This window comes from Nannobrachium achirus, assembly GCF_963921795.1.
Source record: "Nannobrachium achirus genome assembly, chromosome: 24".
In the NCBI taxonomy this organism is placed as follows: domain Eukaryota; kingdom Metazoa; phylum Chordata; class Actinopteri; order Myctophiformes; family Myctophidae; genus Nannobrachium; species Nannobrachium achirus.
In genome coordinates, this window is record NC_137831.1 from 46,311,065 (window position 1) to 46,323,709 (window position 12,645).

Below are 12,645 nucleotides of genomic sequence, written 5' to 3' on the forward strand. Positions count from 1 at the left end.
CCTACAAGACCCTCAACAGCCTCCTCTCCCCTAACTACTTCTCCACCAGCATGTTAGCTGTTGCAAGCAGTGGTGCAAGTAATGAGATTTTTACTTGTAAATGTAGCAATGATACCACGTTGTAGACATACTCTGTTACAAATTCAAGTCCTGTTTTCAAAATATACCTAAAGTACCAAAAGTAAAAGTATGTAGTGACTCTCTTAATAATTCACCATGGTTCTTTAAGGGGATTGGAGCTTTGGGGGGGAAGAGGGGTGTGTGTGTTATGTCAGTGTTGGGGCGAGGTCGCGCCATCTGTCTTCGCCATATATGGATTATGTTAGTGTGGTTCCCCTAACAAGGAATACCCATATATGGAGTTTTTATTTATTTATGCTTCCTTCTATGCATGAACAATCCAAGTTACTTCTTTTCACCTGACAGGGGGGAGTTTCCCCAGCTGGATGTAGCGTGTGAAGGAACACCTTATTCCAACCAGTTCCTTTCCCCTCCATCAGGCGCCCCGGCTGGCCAGGAGGAGGCAGTATAGACACCAGGTTTACTGTATGTTTTTGGTGAGGGTACCTAACTTAGGAGAGATGGGGAGAACATGCAAACTCCACATAGAAAGGCCCTTTTGCCAACCCCACCTAGGGTATGGGCACTGATGACACGGAGGAGAGAACACGCCCCCAGCGCCCACAGTGTCCCCCGGTGGGAATCGAACCCAGGACCTTTTAGCTGTGAGGCGTCAGTGCTACCGACTCATCCACCGTAACCCCTATTTTATGATATTTTATAACTTCTTTTACTTTTTTTTTTATCCCACAATTTTGTAACCCATTTTCTCACCCAGTGCTAATTGCCTATGTATTCCTGGACTCTGCTCTCCCTCTGCCGCGCCTGGGGAGACAACGGACAGACCTCATGCTTCCTTCTATGCATGAGGAGTCCAAGTTGCTTCTTTTCACCTGACAGTGGAGATTTCCCTGGTTTGGACGTAGCGCGTGGAAGGAACACGTTATTCCATCCAGTTCCTTTCCCCTCCATCAGGCGCCCCGGCTGGCCAGGGGGAGGCATTATTAAGACCAGGATTATGTGCATGTTTTTGTGAGGGTATCAACCCTAGGAGACACGGGGAGAACATGCAAACTCCACACAGAAAAGCCCTATCGCCAACCCCACCTAGGGTGTGGGCGCTGATGACGCGGAGGAGGAACACGCCGCCAGCACCCAGAGCGTCCCCCGGCGGGAATCGAACCCAGGACCTTCTAGCTGTGAGGCGAAGCACTAACCACTGCGCCAAGGCCATCGCGTGTTTGTCGAGGTCGCGGCGACAGAAAATGATACGCTCCGCCAATCATAGTAAACCACACACACCGGACATTAAGATCGAGTCCAGACAGAGCCTTTATACCATAACGTACCATAACACATTAACATGAACGTGACATGAAGTAATACTGCCCTGTCCCTGTGATTCTTATATGCAAACTGCTATTAAAGTATTCAATCAAAAGAACGAGAGATGTATCTGGGTGACTTACAGTCCGTGCGCCACGGTGCGTGCATGAACGCTTCTTTCTGACAACCACCTAAATATTGTCCGGTTACCGTGTTAGCAGACGCAATTTATATCCGACATCAATTGATTAGACGTTTTCCTGGCCGGGACCCAAACTAGTGAAAACAGCAGATCTACAAGCTCACAATGCGTCTCGACTTGCTGTGAGCTGCTTGTAGATTGGCTATTTTCACTAGGCCTAGCTTACTTATTATTATTCTTTTTATATGTAATTTCTATGTGTTTGCTTGTTTGAAAAACATATGAATAGGCACATAATCATATAGGCTAGGCTATAGGATATGCGGTGACCATATAGCCTAAGCTTTTTATAGTCTTGAAATAAAATATATTTTGACAGACAACACTATAGCCTGCATGTAGGCCTACTGACCACTGTTATTGCTATCGGGGTTATATTTCTTGCAAAGGTTTATAAAAACAATGTCCATGGCGCGCCAGAGCGCCACAGCCACATAGGCGTGATGTTTAATTGATAGCATAAATAGAAAGGGACTAAGGGAGATACATACAAGAAAATAAATAGAGAGTTCACAGAATAAATACAAATTTGACTAAGAGTAGCCTAATTGTTTGAGAAATGACCATATAGGGTCTGGGAATTGAAGCAGCTCGGGCGATCAACATTAACCTCCAACCCACCTTTACTCTAGTTTTTTATTGTCTTGGTAGGCTGTCAGCCTATATTTTTCTTTATAGACTATAGACCTACTGTTACATTTCATAATGAAATGTTTGGCTATTTATAGGATATGGTTAAACCATGCGTGATCATTTGCATTTGTTGCGTTGCCTAATAGCCTAATAAAAACATTATTTCTGTTAAAAGCCGTTGTCATTGATTGTTCTTTAGATTCAGGAAACATCTATGAAGTGTCTTACTAGCTCAGAAATAAATCAAATAGTCTATGAAGTGTTTTGTAGCCTTATTCTATAGGTATTATTAACCGCAATCTACTTGCGTTCTGGAGTCACCGAAATGTCGGGTTGATGCGCTGCCGTCTCCAAATCTCTCCATGACCATGTGTCCAAAATAACAGATGTATAAGCTGTCGACACGCCATGACGCAATGCGTTGATATCTTGTAACTCTGTTTTTTTGTGTGTGGCGCGCCGCGCATTACGCATAGGGGGAGCAACACCGTCTATTCAATCATGCCTTGGTCAAGTAGCCTAAGTTGGTCGTTATGAAGCGATTTAAACAAAATTTAAACAAAATTCTCCTCATTTCTTTGAAAGCAGAGCATGACCAATGACTGTATTGTGTCCCTATTAAATCTGTAAATATTGAAACGTTGACATTTGAAAATAGCCATCTACCAGCTCTGCATGCAGTGTTGCGCTCCAAATGGAAATTCCCCGACATTGATTCTCAAAGCTCTGAGCTTTGCTTGCCTTTATATAAAACCATAATTGATATAATATAAATTATAACTATCTTCTAACAAATACTTGTTATAGAAAACGTTTGTAATCAGGTCTTTATTTGCTGTGCAATGAATTAATCAAACTGAAAGAGTGAAGGAATCAATCAATGGCAATGCTTTGCTAATCATTTCTTTGAATAGAATTGACACAAGGAGGAACTGACACTATCACTTCTGCTAATTACAGTATATAGGTATTCTAGGTAGGCTATTATTATTAACTGAATGAGTGGTTGGTTTGATTTATTTATTTGTAATGAAATTGAAGGCAAAAACAAGCATTAATTAATGAATTAATCATTTAATCATGCACCAGCCGAAATCGCGCAATAAAGGAAACCCGGCATGTGGAGTTATTAATCTATAAATAAAGTGTTTGTGCTTCTTCTCAAACAGACTACACAAATAAAATAACTGGAGCATTTATAAGCAGCAGGAATGATTAATTCCAGGGGTGATGTTTCAACCAGACAGTGTTTTAGATGCAATACGCGACATGCAGCAGCAGCAGCAGTCCATAATCAAAGCGATCGGCTGTAAGCCTGTAACATTAATGATCAGTCAATCAAATTGAATATTAAAATGATTCCCACGCAGTCTGTGTAGTTTGGCAGGTCCGGTGCATCACATAGGCCTACTGTTGCAGGCCATGACAACAAATGAGAATTGGCTTGTAAATAACATTTCCTCGTTGCAATGAACAGCCAAATGATTTCTAAATAGGGTCACGTTAAAAACCACAGTAACTAGACCATAGAATGACAAAAGAACAAGCTGACAAAGTGTAAAAATCTATCAAAATCAAACGTTATCTTGTATTTATTCCTTGGCTGGCTTCTGCGTCCAGGAACGCAGAAGAATGGCTGTCTGAGTGAGTGTCTGTTGATTCTGGAGGTGGAGGGGCTTGCTTGATTGCTGGTAATCCCGCAGCTGGTCCGTTTTCCAGCAAAGTCCAGGGAAACAACGATCGCGCAGCCGAGATTGGCCGTTTTGTCAGACGCGCGAGAGATTTGACTGGTCCGTTTTACAGCACATTCCAGGGAAACGGGGACCGCGATTGGCCCGCCAACAGTCACAGCAGGCGCCACCGTGCCCCCAATATATTTTATAACTTCTACTGCAAATATTATGCTTTTTACTCCACTACATATGATAACTTTAGCTACTAGAGCTACTTTGTGGATTTGTATCATTATTTAATATGAAACATAAATGAATAACCACTTAAGCCCTCTTTTATACTTTGGCCATTTGAAAAGTATTTCTGCATTGCGGTATTAATACTTTTACTTACTGTACTGTAAGTCAGTGGTTCTCAAACCTTTTCATGACAAGGACCCTCAAAATGTACACATATTAAGGGTTATTAATTGAAGGGGATGGGAGTGGATGGTAGCGTCCATTGTGGACACTACGATCCGCTTCTTCTCTTTTTAACATCTGTTTATTGTTTTTTTTTTTTTTTTTTTTTCATTTTTTACAAGTACTGGAATATCAAAAGTATAGAATTATCACTACCATCCGCTTCTATTGAGAAATGTCACTAATGATGATGACATGAGTTAGCTAGACCAATGAAACACTTCTATTCTGTTGATTTGTCCATGATGTCATAGGCACAGAGGCACCCAATTGGTTCACCCTGATTTAGAACGCGTTTAGGCCGGAGAGAATACGTCATAAAAAACGATGTCATAGACACGGAGGCACCCGATTGGTTCACCCTTTAGGCCAGAGAAAATAATCAAATGCTTACTTGTGATTATGAATTGACCAAACTGAACAGACCAATGAATTTGAATTTCAAAATTGTATTAAATGAATATCACCATAAGCAGAGAAAATAACCACACTTTTAGACAGACTGTGGATAATTTCACAGGTTATAAATGATAGGCAGCTAATACAAGTTTAAAATACAAATAAACAGCCTTTGAAAAACCTCTTCGGTGTTAGTCTTGGCTTTGAGCTCTAGAGGCAAATAAGGTCACATATCGTTGTGACTTGGTTGTCTAACTGACAACAAGGACCACCAGAGTCCTCAGGCTCTGGTAGCAGAGCTGGTCCAAACCTCTTATAAGGTCTCGGTGTAGATGCGATATTACTAATATATTCATCTTCTGGCCTCTTTGGTTCTCGAATGGTTTTGCCTTCAAATACTTCGGCTTTGCCGAAATAATTAGTATAGTGTCATAAACAAAATAAATACACTTTTAGATAGACTGTAGATAACTTCACAGGTTATATATGACAGGCAGCTAATACAGGTTTAAAATACAAATAAAGAGCCTTTGAAAAACCTCTTAGGCCTTGGTTTTGGTGTTGAGCTCAAGAGGTATGGCTCAAAGTATCTAATTATCCATCCATCCATCTTCAACTGTTTATCCGGAATCGGGTTGCGGCCTCGCGTGGATAACAGTTCCAACTGTGACTTCCAAAACCGGTCATGTTATAAATTGACCAAACTGAAAGACCATTGAATTTGAATTTCAAAATTTATTTATTAGATGAATATCACTCATAAGCAGAGAAAATAACCACACTTTTAAATGACAGGCAGCTAATACAAGTTTAAAATACAAATGAACAGCCTTTGAAAAACCTCTTGCTCTTGGCCTTAAGCTCTAGAAGCAAATAAGGTCATTTATTGTTGTGACCTGGTCGCCTAACTGACGACAAGACCACCAGAGCCTGAGCTGGTCCAAACTCAGGCTCTGGTCTCAAGCCAGACATTCCTTTCTGGCTTGGTTAAACGGTTGTAGGCCTACCACAGCTTGACGAAAAGGTCCTCGTGATATTACGTTTCTTCTCCTGTTCTGAGAAAGAGAGAGTGATGTCTTCTAAGACAGTTTCTGTATATCCTTCATAGTGATCTGCTGGAACAGGTTCCAATTCTCTTGTATTCCTCTGTACAGGTGGGTCTCTCCTTAGGTCCTGAAGTGATAGGTGCATCTTTTCTGTCGGTCAGACAGACATCTTTTCTGTCTGTCTGACCGTATGTCTGTAACTCCACATTTTGTCTATTGATCTCATCTCACTAAGGGTCTGTGAAATCTCATTACTATCTTTAGTTTTATACTAATTTCCTATACTAAGAGTCTGTGAAATCTCATTACTATCTTTAGTTTTATACTAATTTCCTATACTAAGAGTCTGTGAAATCTCATTACTATCTTTAGTTTTATACTAATTTCCTATACTGACAGTGATGTCATACTTGTCATACTCCTCCTCCTCATTAACCACATAAAATGACATCTGCCGTTGTTTTTGCACCGCTCACGGGTGTGATTTTTTATCTTTATCTTGGCCGGTGGGAATTACCCTTTAACCCGCGGAACCCCATTTGAAAAGAAAAGTTACAAACTAGAAAATATTGTTCCTTCGAAACAATTGTGGGCTCGCTTTAAGCCAAAAAACAATGGTATAATAGCTAGCAGCATTAACACTTGGGGAGCCAAACTCGTTCAGGGACGAGTTACGGCCACTAGGTGTCCCCCTGCCACAGGAAGTTATCTCGTTCACGGACGAGGCAACAAACAGTTAACTTTTTGAGACTGCAGCTTCCCTTTGCATGACCTGAATCCATTACGTCACCCAGTCAGTGCAGGAAGCCCCTCACGGAAGGACTTAACATGGCTTTAGATTCTACTTTGAAACATAAGAACGGCTTTATCTGAGAATGAGATGAAAACAGCCCCATGGAAGCAGAGAGCTGATTGTTTTCACGGCGACACTTTACCGCGATTTTTTACCGCGAGTTTCGCGAGCGTTTGTAAACAAATGGATTATCCTCCTCAATCTTCTCTGGACACGCACGTGCACACGCACAAAGCTTGCGGGGCTCGTCAAAACAAAGCGTAAGTCAATAGTGGCAGCAGCAACAGCTATAAATGTTATAAACCTTGGCCGCCCATGTGTTAAAGTGGCCAAGCCAGGATAAAGTAGGAAAGGAAAAAAGCAGCGGAAAAAAGCAGGAAAAGCAAGAAAAGTGGGAAAAGAAATCAAAGAAAAACTATAAGCAGTGTTCTTCTGAGAACAGATCTCCGGCAGGTCAGGTAGTTTTTTTTTGGCCTTCTGGTGGCGCTATAATAGGCCAATGTGAAGGGTGCCACATGTTCTTGGGCCTTTCACGGTAATCGGACACTGCATGCGGGATTTGAGGCATTTTGTTCCAAAAATCTGTTATGCAAAAGTTGACCCACTGGTGCCGCTATAACCAGTGTTGTACCCGAACACGTTCAATGAACAATCGTTCACGAACACGTTCATATTTTGGGCGAACGTGAACTGAACGTTCTTTGTTTCCGCTTGATGAACGCTATTGTCGAACGCGTTCATTCTGACGTCCATGAACGGCGCTCCTCAGCTCGTTCGCTCGTTCGGTCCGCAGTCTTCTGTCCTTGCGTCTTTCTTTTCATTCACATTTCATATTATGCTCCAATAACACCCAGCTTCAGACTTGAAGACCTTGCGAAAGTTGAGCGGACTGAGCGCCTCGGTGCGCTCACTGCGCTGGGTCTGGGTGCTTCTCTTCCTCGTTATGTCTCGCAACGCAAGTAAAGCCTGACTACTTCGCCGTATGACGTGTGTTACATGCCAAAAATAGCTGATCTGCAAGCTCACAACACGTCGCATCCACAAGACAACGTGAGCTTGTAGAGCAGCTATTTTAACCAACGCTTAAACATGCATATGGGTACGACGTTTAGAAACCTCTGACTTATAAGCCCCTTTTTGATTGCAGCTTTAGCACCACAACCCACCACACCACACTACACCACACCACACCACACCACACCACACCACACCACCCCACACCACACCACACCACACCACATAAAGAATATCTACATTTTCCATTACACAAACGTAGCCCTAAACAAATTGACCCTTAAATGTGATTATAATACAATATAAATTTGTATTACAACTATCCTAAATTATAATACACTATAATGGATTATAACTGTGATTATAATACACTATAAAGTATTAATATATTACTATGCTAATTATAATACACTATAATAGATTATGATAGTGGTTATAACACAATAGAATCTATTATCATGTATTACAACTATATCCTGGTGATCTAAATGAAAAGTCAGTGAGTGGTCAGTCATTATGAGGGTGCAGGAAGACTGGGCACTAGTGGTTGGCACCTAAATATTGTGGGCACTTCAATGTTGGATGAAATACGGTAATTGCTGTGTGTGGTTCTATTTGGGCTGTGTCAATAATTTTGACAAATAATAGCTTGCAGCAACGTAAAAAGAAAAGAAATACGGTAACATTTGAATAGCCAAAAGTATAAAAATATTATGGTTAAAAAAATAACTAAAAAGAACTAACTTAGTTCATTTTGGGGAACCATGAACTTTAGTTCAAAATGTAGAATTATGAACTAGGAAATTAACTAGTTCATTTTAGAAGTTTTGAACTTGAACTTGAACTAGTTAGTTTTGAAAGTGAACTTTCCCAACACTGGCTATAACAGGCCAATGTGAGAAAGGTGGCATCTGTTCCTTTACCTAGTGGGAATGTGCGTGCAAAGTTTCACACATAGCAGGCTGTTTTCATGATTTGAGGCGCTTTTGGCCACTTTATCGCTGCTTATTTTTGGCACTTCATAGGCATGTTAGATAAAGGTCCTTAGATTGTGTGTAGAATGTTTCATGCAAATTGCTCAAAAATCCCAGGATAAAAACGAGCGTTTCACAAACTGCTCAAAATTATAGAGCGCCCCCTTTGGCCAATTGGGGTAAGATTGGTTTCAGTGATATTTGGACTAATCCTCCTCAGTATAGAGCATCGCAGTTGAAGCCCCACCCCGTCCTCACTCTGGTGTCGGAAGCGTTTTCCGCATTCATTTCTTCCATAGACATTTCATAAAGTATTTATTTCAACGTTTTTAAGCCTTGGACAAAGCCACCTCGGCTGGAGAGGAATCATGACAATATTCACTTTTTTTTTAATGCAAAGATTAATTAGAAAGCTGAAAAAAAGGGCAGGGTACAAGACTGTGTACATCATTATTTTTAAAATTGCGGAAACTACACTCCCAGAATGCATTGCGAATGACAGTCTTGTTTCCTGAAATATAGCCCTTAAATCACGCTCAGTTTAGTTATCCAGGCCAGCATATGGCCTGAAATGTAGTGATTGTCATCTCCGTGGACGCTCTTCTCGTCATCCATAGCATAGTGCATCATATTTGTAAAAGAAAGACAATCGCTCACGGAGTTCTGCTGAAGTGCAACAATCCACCGGGAAGACAGGGGGCAGTAGCTACTTCCGCGGTAACCGCAAGATATGTAAAAGAAGAAGAAGCTAGACCAATCACAGACGTCGATTTCACCGGATGTACATGTTTAGCAGTATGGGTAATGCAGTTCTTCTCCGTGCGATCTTGATTAAAACATGTTTTTACTAAAACTAGAGTGATTGCATACATACTCGGGGGTTCTACAGGAGCATATAGAACCATTTTACAACCACCAGCCTAGTGGTAAGTGTACATTGAATTGCTACGACTTTGTGGCTGATAATGAAAAACCCTATGGTAAGAAATTAAGAATGAATGGCGAGCTTGCTTCCGACACCTCACTGCAATGCTCTATTCATCATGAAAATGTGACTTTGCATGTATGTTTTAGAAGCAGAAAAAATATTTGCATAAAACTGCAATATTCATTGAATTATTAAAAAAGAATATTTCAATTAAAAAAAAACTCCGATCTGACAGATCTTTAGATATTGGTCCAGAGTTCTTGTAAAAAAGGTTCAGTGCACGTAACACGAAAATCCCAGGATAAAAACAGGTTTAAGCGTTTTACAAACTGCTCAAAATGGCAGAAGATCTAAGGGCGGAGCTTACTTAATTAACAAAGACACAGAGGTCTTCCGCTTGAGTCAAGGCACGCTTGTAAGCAAGTTGCATGGGTTCAAACGCTTCATATAGAGCCCCCCTTTGGCCAATTGGAATAAGATTGGTTTCAGTGATATTTGGACTAACCCTCTACATCTTTGCCAAATGCCATGAACGTGTGACTTTGCATGTATGATTTAGAGGCAGAAGAATAATTTGCATAAAACTGCAATATTCATTGAATTATTAGTTATTAGTTTCACTTTAAAAATAATCCGACCAGACAGTTTGACCAAATTGGTCCAAAGTTCATGTGGAAAAAGTTCTGTGCGCGTGACGCGAAAATCCCAGGAGATATATTTTTACGTTTTTTCATATAATTCACAATTACTTTAACTTGTAATTCACAATTACAATTGACACATTTAGTAAACGTTCTTATCCAGAGAAGTGTGGGAGTAAGCATGAACTCTATTCGATAAACAATAAACAACCTTTTCATGTCAAGGACCCCCAAATTGACACTTAATAGCCCGCGGACCCCCATTTGAAAACACTAGAGTTGTGCATAAGGGGAGTCACCTGGATCATCGCGTAGGGTGAAGTGTGGAGATGATGGATTGTCATCAGAATATGTAACTGATTGAAGCTTTTATGTGGTGTGGACATGCTGGTGCTTCTTCCGGGTACCTAACTGACTGAAACCCTTGTCACACTGTTTACACACAAATGTTTTTTCTCCAGTGTGGACACGTCGGTGTGTCTTCAGGTGGTCTAACTTACGGAAACCCTTGTCACACTGTTTACACACAAAGGGTTTTTCTCCAGTGTGGATGCGCTGGTGTGTCTTCAGAGTCCCTAACTGACTGAAACTCTTGCCACACTGTTTACACACAAAGGGTTTTTCTCCAGTGTGGATACGCTGGTGGATCTTCAGATTCCCTAACTGACTGAAACCCTTGTCACACTGTTTACACACAAAGGGTTTTTCTCCAGTGTGGATACGCTGGTGCTTCTTCAGAGTCCCTAACTGACTGAAACTATTGCCACACTGTTTACACACAAAGGGTTTTTCTCCAGTGTGGATACGCTGGTGCTTCTTCAGAGTCCCTACATCACTGAAACTCTTGTCACACTGTTTACACACAAAGGGTTTTTCTCTGGTGTGGACACGCTGATGCTTCTTCAGAGTCCCTAACTCACTGAAACTCTTGTCACACTGTTTACACACAAAGGGTTTTTCTCCAGTGTGGACACGCTGATGCTTCTTCAGAGTCCATAACTTACTGAAACCCTTGTCACACTGTTTACACACAAAGGGTTTTTCTCCACTGTGGACACGCCGGTGTGTCTTCAGGTCACCTAACCGACTGAAACCCTTGTCCTCAATGAAACTCTTATCACATATGAGGTTTTCTTTCCTGTGTAGGTCATCAAATGTTTCTTTACTTCTCCAGGCTGCATTGAAGTCCAATATCTCGGTTTGTCTTTGTCTCCTTGTTGCTGGCTGGTTACACAGCTGGTGATCGTCGGACAGGAAGATGAGGGCAGCTGTCCATTGCTCATCATTGGACAGTAGAGGTTGTTGTGGCTCCTCTTCATGTCTTCATGGAGGAGGACCTGAGACGTGAAGGCGTGTGGACACTCAGAACAGGACACCTGTGTCTTGGAAGATTGGTTCATGGACACCGCTTCTGCTACTTGGACTGTAAATTGGAAAGCGTTTCTTTGTTGCTTGCGGGTTGGATATTCTCTGTCAATGTCTTTGTGTATGTCTCTGTCTAAATGTCCCTAACTCTCTGACTCTCACAGTACACTCTGTCTACAAAGGCTTTCTCACGGTCGTACTCAGAATAAATGTGATGTTTAGAAACTGCGTCACATCTTATTCAGGTCCACCAGAGCTCTGGCCTGACGTCACACAACACAAACCATGACATCATTCCAAATAACACCAATTTGCACATCTGACAGTTGCAATTCATCCATCTGTGAATTTAGTTGAATCATTGAATCAAGTTGACCAAACCCGAAAGTAGGCTCAAAGCTTATCGACTATATGCCAGTTTAGGCCCATCTGGTTATAGACGGTTCCTCTGGTGGCCGTTATATACGTATGCCTCGGTATCATGACGTCCCCGTTTGTATGATACAGGATCAAGAATGCTGGCTTTCATACCAAAACAATACATTTAATTATTTTGGTACCAATACTTTTGTTATTTTACTCAAGTACATTTTTAATACAAGACTTCTACTTGTAACATAGTATTTCTACATTGCAGTAGGCCTATTGATACTTCAGTAAAGAATGTGATTGTTTTTACTCACCACTGAGTAAATGTTAAGCCATAAGGGGATAAGAGTCATGGCTTTGAGGATACATTTTCTGCCATTGTCTCAGGTTATGAAGGCACGTTTTGTTTATTATGATGTATGCATTATGTGTGTATTTTGTATTTTATTTACAAAAGAAAAGCCTTCCATTGAATGTCATCATCATGTATTTATTAGATTTCAGCCTACAATTAATTGTGGTTATACAGTGATGCAGCCGCAAATTGCAACACTAGATTCTTTTGAATCTGATGAATCTAGGGTTTCAATACCTCCCATAGGGAATGCATCAAAACGTTTGATCGGATTGTATTAAACAACGTCAAACTAACCAATATTGCAGCTCTATTGCAGCTCTATCCTACCTCTAGCTATTGAGGTGGGGAGTTTCTCAGCTGTACCAGAAGAGAATAGGATATGTAATGTATGTGACCTGAAAG